The 7037-nt window shown below is 44.2% G+C and overlaps 1 long non-coding RNA gene across 1 annotated transcript; it reads right to left on the bottom strand.

Annotated features, from left to right (window-relative positions):
• Positions 1-5960: 5960 nt before the first annotated feature.
• LOC121971149 lies at positions 5961-7037 on the bottom strand. Its single transcript, XR_006109072.1, has 2 exons — positions 6473-7037; positions 5961-6398 (listed from the first exon to the last, which is right to left on the bottom strand). It is a non-coding gene; the product is annotated as an uncharacterized LOC121971149 (long non-coding RNA).

The raw sequence follows: 7037 nt of genomic DNA, 5'->3' as shown, positions 1-7037 counted from the left end.
AGGAGATGGATGGAGTTCTTGAAGGATTATGATTGTACCATTAGCTATTGCCGGGGAGAGCTAATGTGGTTGCCGAGACACTTAGTCGGAAGTCCAGAGAGACTCTAGCTTGCCACCGAGTTGTGGTCACAGACTTGGTACAGGAATTCTCCGAATTGGGCCTCGAGTAAAAGGGACAGACAGAGCAGCGTATTCTTGTTACCGTGGCTGCTTAGTCGTCGATCAGGACGAGGATCCGAGAGCCCTAGGCTGCTGATCAGTATTTGCAATTTATTTACAGCTAGATAGCTTCCGGGCAGCAGACCGAGTTCACATGAGACGAGGAGGGTGTTATACACTTTCGAGATAGATTTTGCGTATTTCAGTCTCATCCGGTCTTATAGAAGTTACTTCCGGAGGCTCATCGCTCTCAATTTACGATCCACCCAGGCGGTAATCGTATGTACCGAGATTTGAGACGTTCTTATTGGTGGAACGGTATGAAGAAAGACATCGCGAAATTTGTAGCGAGATGTCTGGTTTGTTAGCAGGTGAAATATGAGTACCAGAGACCTGTCGGTTTATTTCAGCAGATTCCTATTCCCGAGTGGAAATGAGAACACATTACTATGGACTTTGTGGTAGGTTTGTCGAGGACACGACGAGGTCATGACACGATTTGAGTAATCGTTGATCGATTAACCAAATCCGCGCACTCGTTAGCGATCCGGAAGACTGATTTCCTGAATCGATTGGTAGATCTGTTTTGCCGGGAGATTATCAGATCACGTGATGTTCCGTTGACTATTATTCGGATAGAGACCCCGGATCACGTCTCGTTTTTTTGACAGAGTCTGCAGCAGGCTTTGGGCACGCAGCTCTGTTTCAGTACGGTTTTCCATCCTCAGACATATGGATAGTCACAGCGGACCATTCAGACTCTAGAGGACTTGCTGAAGTATTGTGTATTGGATTTTGAAGGCAGTTGGGAGGACCATTTGCCATTGGTAGAATTCGCCTACAACAACGGTTTGCATTTGGCTGTCCAGATGACACCGTTTGAAGCGTTGTATGGTAGGCCTTGTCGGACACCCACCCTCTGGATGAGGTTAGGGAGGCCAAATTGCTGGGATCTTATAGAGCTCAGCACGAGGCAGAGTTGGTCCGTACTATTAGACAGAGAGTGTCAGAGGCACATGACTGCCAGAAGTGTTATGCTGACCGGAGTCGGAGACTCTAAGAGTTCTCCATTTGCGACCAGGTATTTCTGCGAGTTTCACCCACGAAAGGGGTGAAGGGATTGACCTTGGAGGTAAGCCAGCTCCGCGATATATTGGACCTTTCCAGATCTTGGAGAGGATTGGAGTTGTAGCTTAATGTCTGACGCTACCATTGTCTCTGGCAGGCGTTCACAATGTATTCCACGTATATATGATGAGGAGATACGTACCTGACCCGACACATGTGCTGACAGATATCTCAGTTCCCGTACAGCTTGACGTGACCTACGAGGAGGTTCCGGTACAGATTTTTGACCGGAAAGAGTATTAGTTGCGGAACAAGACTATCCGACTGGTTAAAGTCGGATGACAGTATCATTTGGACGAGGAGGTTATTTGGGAGCTCGAGGATACTATCCGAGCTCGATACCCCATTTTTCATTTGAGATATGTGATTTTATTTACCGTTCATCATTTATACTCGTTACCTGTTGTTGGTATTTGCTGATGGTAGATAACGAAATTTGGGGACCAAATTTTTATAAGTGGGGGAGAATGTAAAATACCGAAAAAATGACGAATAATGATGAGGGAATTTTCCAGAATTTTTGGAAATTTTTCTGGAATTTTTCGGAGCTCGTATGGACGAGTTAATGGGGATAAAAATGGGGCCCGGGAAAACCTGTTTGGGTTACCCCATTTAAACGAGGAAAAATTTTATTTATTTATTTAATTTCTTTTCCTCGTTACTGTGCCCTAACCCTTTCCTCTTCGACGCCGCGCGCCCCTCTTCTTCCCTGCCGACGCTGTGATCTTCCCGACGCCACTCCTCTTCCTCTCCTCTCTGCACCGAGCCACCGGCCATCTTCTCTTCAGCCTTTCTTCTTCGCTGAGCACTGCGCCGCCGACGCAGATCTTGTTTTCTTCCACGGCTGTCCACCGAATCTAGGAGAGGAGACCTAGTTCAGATTTGTCTCCACCGGATCGCCAGCGACGCCATATCCTCACAGCGACGCCCCATCCTCACTGCCGGCCTCCCCTGTGCTCTAGCGCCGACACTGATTGCCTTCTTCTGCTGCGATTTGGGAGCACAACAGCCGTGCCCTAGCGCCTGTGTCGTAGCCGCTTAGCACCGCCCGACACCTCCTAGCACAGCCGAGCCCTCTCCCGATCTCCCATACTTCGTGCCCTAGCCCCGGTTTGGCACCGCTGACCATCAGATCCCTACCTTCAATCGCCAACCTAATTTCAAGATTGGTGCTAGACTTGATCCTTGGTCCGACAGGAAGTTTATGATCAAGTAGATTTATCCGGCAATGTGACCGAAAGGTAAGGGTTGAGGGTTTGATTTTATACTCAGTTATGGAAGCGTTGATTTTGATCTAGGGGTGTTGGGTTGCAGATTGTTAGTTGTGGCAATTCTTATGGGGTCGAGGATTTCTGTTAGAGTTCGTACAAGTCATCTTTTCCGGCAGTAACCTTCTACAGCAGCGTATCATCAACTGAGGATTTAAAGGAGGTAAGTTGTTAGTTAAATGTTATTAATCAAGAATTAGAGTTGAATTCTTGGTTGTGGTTCTATGGATATTGATTTGGAATGTTTGAATGGAAAGGTGCAGCGAGTTTACTTTGGTTTTGGCTGAGTTTCCAGTAGCATACAGTTTCATCTATTCAATTGTGGGTCAACAGAAATTCATCTGGTTTTAGGTGAGTTTTGAAGTTTTATTCTTGTCTACATTTGGATGTGAGTAGTGTGACGTGAGTAGGATGAATGATTGTTGGTTGGATTATCAGATGTGGTGGTTTGGTTAGTTGTAGACGATGATGTTTGGTTGTTGTGGAGTTATGATGGAAATCTTATTGATTGATTGATGTAGAAGGTCACATGATCATTTATACGATTATGGGATTAGTATCATGATTTGTTATGATGGATTGTTAATTAAATTGACATCGTGATAAATAGAAGAGTTTATGAATGGTTTAATCATTGGATTGATTATAAAATGTGGAGTGTCTTGGAAAGATTAAAGGATTCATGGATGGCTTGATTTGGGTTTTCCCTAATTAGGTTGAGTTGAGATTTAGCTAACTGATGCATATGTAATTAGCTAAATTATAATCATGTGATTTGCAGGATGTTGATTCAGGACGAGCACTTCGACATAGAGATTGATTAGCTCGATCTACATTGGAGGCGGGTACCTCTTGACTTATCTTTTATGATATTGTCATTGGATATGCATAGTATTTTATAACTACAAGCAATGAACATGTTTGTCTTTGGTATGTCACTGTTTGATATCCATAGCATGTTAGATTTATCGCCTGTGACGTATCCGTGCTTATATCATGTGATTTATTGCCATGAGTACTGTATTACCATAAGTATCTTAGTTTCTAGAATAAGTGACATATCATGTTTTACTGAGGTTAGGACTAGGTTCTGGACTTTTGGTTTCAGTCATGTGTATCGAGATTATCTGATACTTAGGTTTTATGCCATGACTGGCTTGTGTACCTCTATTTGTATATCATATATGATTCGTGTACCTAGACCTTGATTCTTGATATGTGCATATTGTTGGTACATATGTTATGGAAGGAGATATGTTTAGGATCTAGGTTGCTATACCATAGAGGACCAGATGCCCTAGATCCGTGGGTTGACCTACTCTGTGGTACCTATATTATGTATATATGGATTTTTCTATGTTGATCGGGATATTCCATACTTATTATGTTCGGGACATAGGTTTTGATATTCTATTTGACTTGTATTCTAGATTTTGGTATGTGACCATCGCTTTTACAAGACCCATTTTGTATATATGGATATGGTTATGTTGATCGGTTTTGTTATGCGTAGTGACATGCATCATGATTGCATCTTTGTGCGATTATCGGCTCCACTATGGTTGAGTCCATCGCCATTACATGTACTGCACACCCCCAGTCATGGTTTAGTGGTATATCGGCGGTGTGTGACGGCTCATTTCTGTTGGCTCAGTTGGTCTTATGACTCGTGGTAGCCAAGAATCGCCTTCTGTTTGGCTCGGCATTTAGTGTAGCAGTGGTAGCCGGCAGATGGTGGACTCTGTTTGGCTCCGTTGGTCGGTGACTCGGTAACCGGCAGAGATGTCCTCCCCGTCGTGTCTCACGGAGATGAGAGCATTGAGCTCCCCATTTATGATTTGGGGTCACGGGACGGAGTACTCCGACATTCCATCCACTCGATCCATCGCTCGGGAGCGGTGATGTTAGAGTCTGCAGTCATCACATGCATTGATTGCTTTTATTTGTTTGTGTTTGCTGCACTTATATGCTGCATTTTGGTGGATGCATTTGTTTGACATGCATACAGGAGACATACTGCGTATCGATTTGATGACCCTTTAGTTCAGGATAGGAGTTCCTGGTGAGTACAACTTCCTTGGTTACTTTTCAGTTTTGTATATTTCCTATATATTATTCGGAAGCTGTATTCCATATTTTATTGTTGTTAGATATATCTTACTAGGCATGTCTATTGGTATTCGCTGAGTTGTTGAACTCACTCCCGTGGACACTATCTTTTCTGGTACCAGGTTATTTATGGTGTCGCTTGGAGCATCCTGACTGCTGGTCCCCACGTCACATCAGAAGACATATCTCCGCCTTTTTGTTATTTTATCTTGGTATATGAGATGTGTGTATTTGGCTTTGTGTGTTCCGAATTTTTTTTGTGTTCGGAGTGTTGTTTTGGTTGTCTGGTGTAAGCCTAGCCGGCTAGCAGTGATTTATTTGGTTTGTATTGGATTTCTGTCATTTTTGTTGTGTTGCTTTTGTTCTAGCCGTGTGGGTTGATGATATATATATAACTGCGTGGTTGTGTGTATATTCCAGCCGGCTGTGGCTGATGTATATTATGCCTGTAGAAATGCTTCAGATTGTCACCCGTACAGGGGAGGTGCTGCCAAAATTTCTTCGGACAGGGACTCCTCTGGGGCGTGACATGCACTCTTCCATCACTGCTCCTAATGAGTGACCGAGTGGACAGGATGCTGTCGGAGTACACCTATCCTCTTACCCCAAATCATAAGTGGGGGAGTTCAATGCTCTCATCTCCCTAAGACAATCTAGAGGAGAGATCCCTGTCGTGCTACTATGCTACATCACGCTACCCATGAGTGGACCAACGGAGCATTGACAGAGCAAACTATCACTTACCCTGCCTGATATACCGCTAACCCCTGAGTGGTTGTCTGTGTAGATCCATGTAACTAGAGATGAGTTCAACAATAATGAAGTTGTCAATCGCTCAGCATGCAATCATGCAAGATGGTGCATGACACTAAACATGTAAATCCTGACCATATCCACATCCATAAAGTATGTACAAAAAGGTAAATGGTATGACAAATAACTAGTCCAGTACACAATAAGGCATGATATGTCACTACCTCCATGAAAATAAATACATATGGCAATAATCAAGAGGGTATAAAACATAAATGTAGAACAGATAAAAAACATACAATAAGTATCATGTAGTGACATACCAAACAGAAATCAACATAACTATTATTGTAAGTTATAACCTACTAAGCATATCAGAATGACAATATCAAAAGATAAGTTAATGGTACCCGCCTCAAATGTAGATCGAGCTAAACAATCGCTATTTCAAAGTGCTCATCCCGAATCAGAGTCTTGTAATAAATCATACAGTTTTAGCTAAATTTCATTATAACAAAATAGCTAAACAAAATCTTAATCCGATTAGAAACTATGTAACTCAATTAGCTAATCCCTCTTGTTAACATCAATTCCTTACCACTTATCCAAATTCATCCATTAATCGGATCTAACCCGAAACTTAGATTAGATCCAACATTTGAACCCCAATTACCACACCCCTCATATCTGTTCTTCCAACCACCTCTCCAAATAACCAAACTACCACATATTAACACGTTCTATCACAAATTCCACTATAAGTCTAATAAGAGACAAGATTTTGTTATCCTATAGCTCCTCGGTGGCGGTACAACAGCATCAACAGCGCCCAAAACCATGGCAGCAGTGATTGTTCGCTGCTCCAGCAACAAGTCAAGACAAATCAGTGACTTTCACTCAGAGGTGTCTGTTGTGATGGTGAACCGGAGCAGAGGGGCGACGACGACAATGGTAGAGACCAGGAGGAGAAGGACGACAGCCCTACACAGTTTGGTTGTCCAATTCAGCCAAAATAACACCCAACTCCTAAATCTAGATCTAGGAGGAAAACCTACCTCAAATCTGGTCGTCGGAAACCCTAGGTTAGCGCTGTTGAAGTGAGCTTACGCGACTGAATTATGCAGAGGGAGGAGATGTGTAGGTGAACATGAGCCCTAGGCCGAATCTCCACTGCTCGTGCGACGATCTACAAGGATCGAGAGGAAGGAGGCGTCAGAAAGGGGCGTCGACGGCTATGGACCCAATCTAGGGCACAACGGGGCACGCCGTAGAGATCTGGTGATCGGCGGTGCTCCGTTCGACGACGACGGATAGGGCACAACTCTCTGCCCTTGGCCGAAGATCGTCCTATGCAGAGGTAGCGCCTCTGATCGGAAGGACCAGAAAGGGGTCACCGGTGAGAGATAGATCTAGGGCAGAGAAAAGAAAGGCGGGGACTGCGGAGAGGCTAGGGCAAAGCTTGGGAGAAGGGGATAGGAATGGGCTTGGCTTTTCCCTGGGCCGATGGATTTTATTTGCGTGGGAGAAGAAGAGTCGCGGCGGCGTCGTCGAGTGGAGGAGTCGAAGAGGTGAAGAAGAGAAGAGAGGAGAAGAAAAGAGGGTGACGTTTGGTGAGGGCTA

This window comes from Zingiber officinale, chromosome 4A, assembly GCF_018446385.1.
Source record: "Zingiber officinale cultivar Zhangliang chromosome 4A, Zo_v1.1, whole genome shotgun sequence".
Classification (NCBI taxonomy): Eukaryota; Viridiplantae; Streptophyta; class Magnoliopsida; order Zingiberales; family Zingiberaceae; genus Zingiber; species Zingiber officinale.
This window is presented reverse-complemented; position numbering and strand designations above follow the sequence as displayed.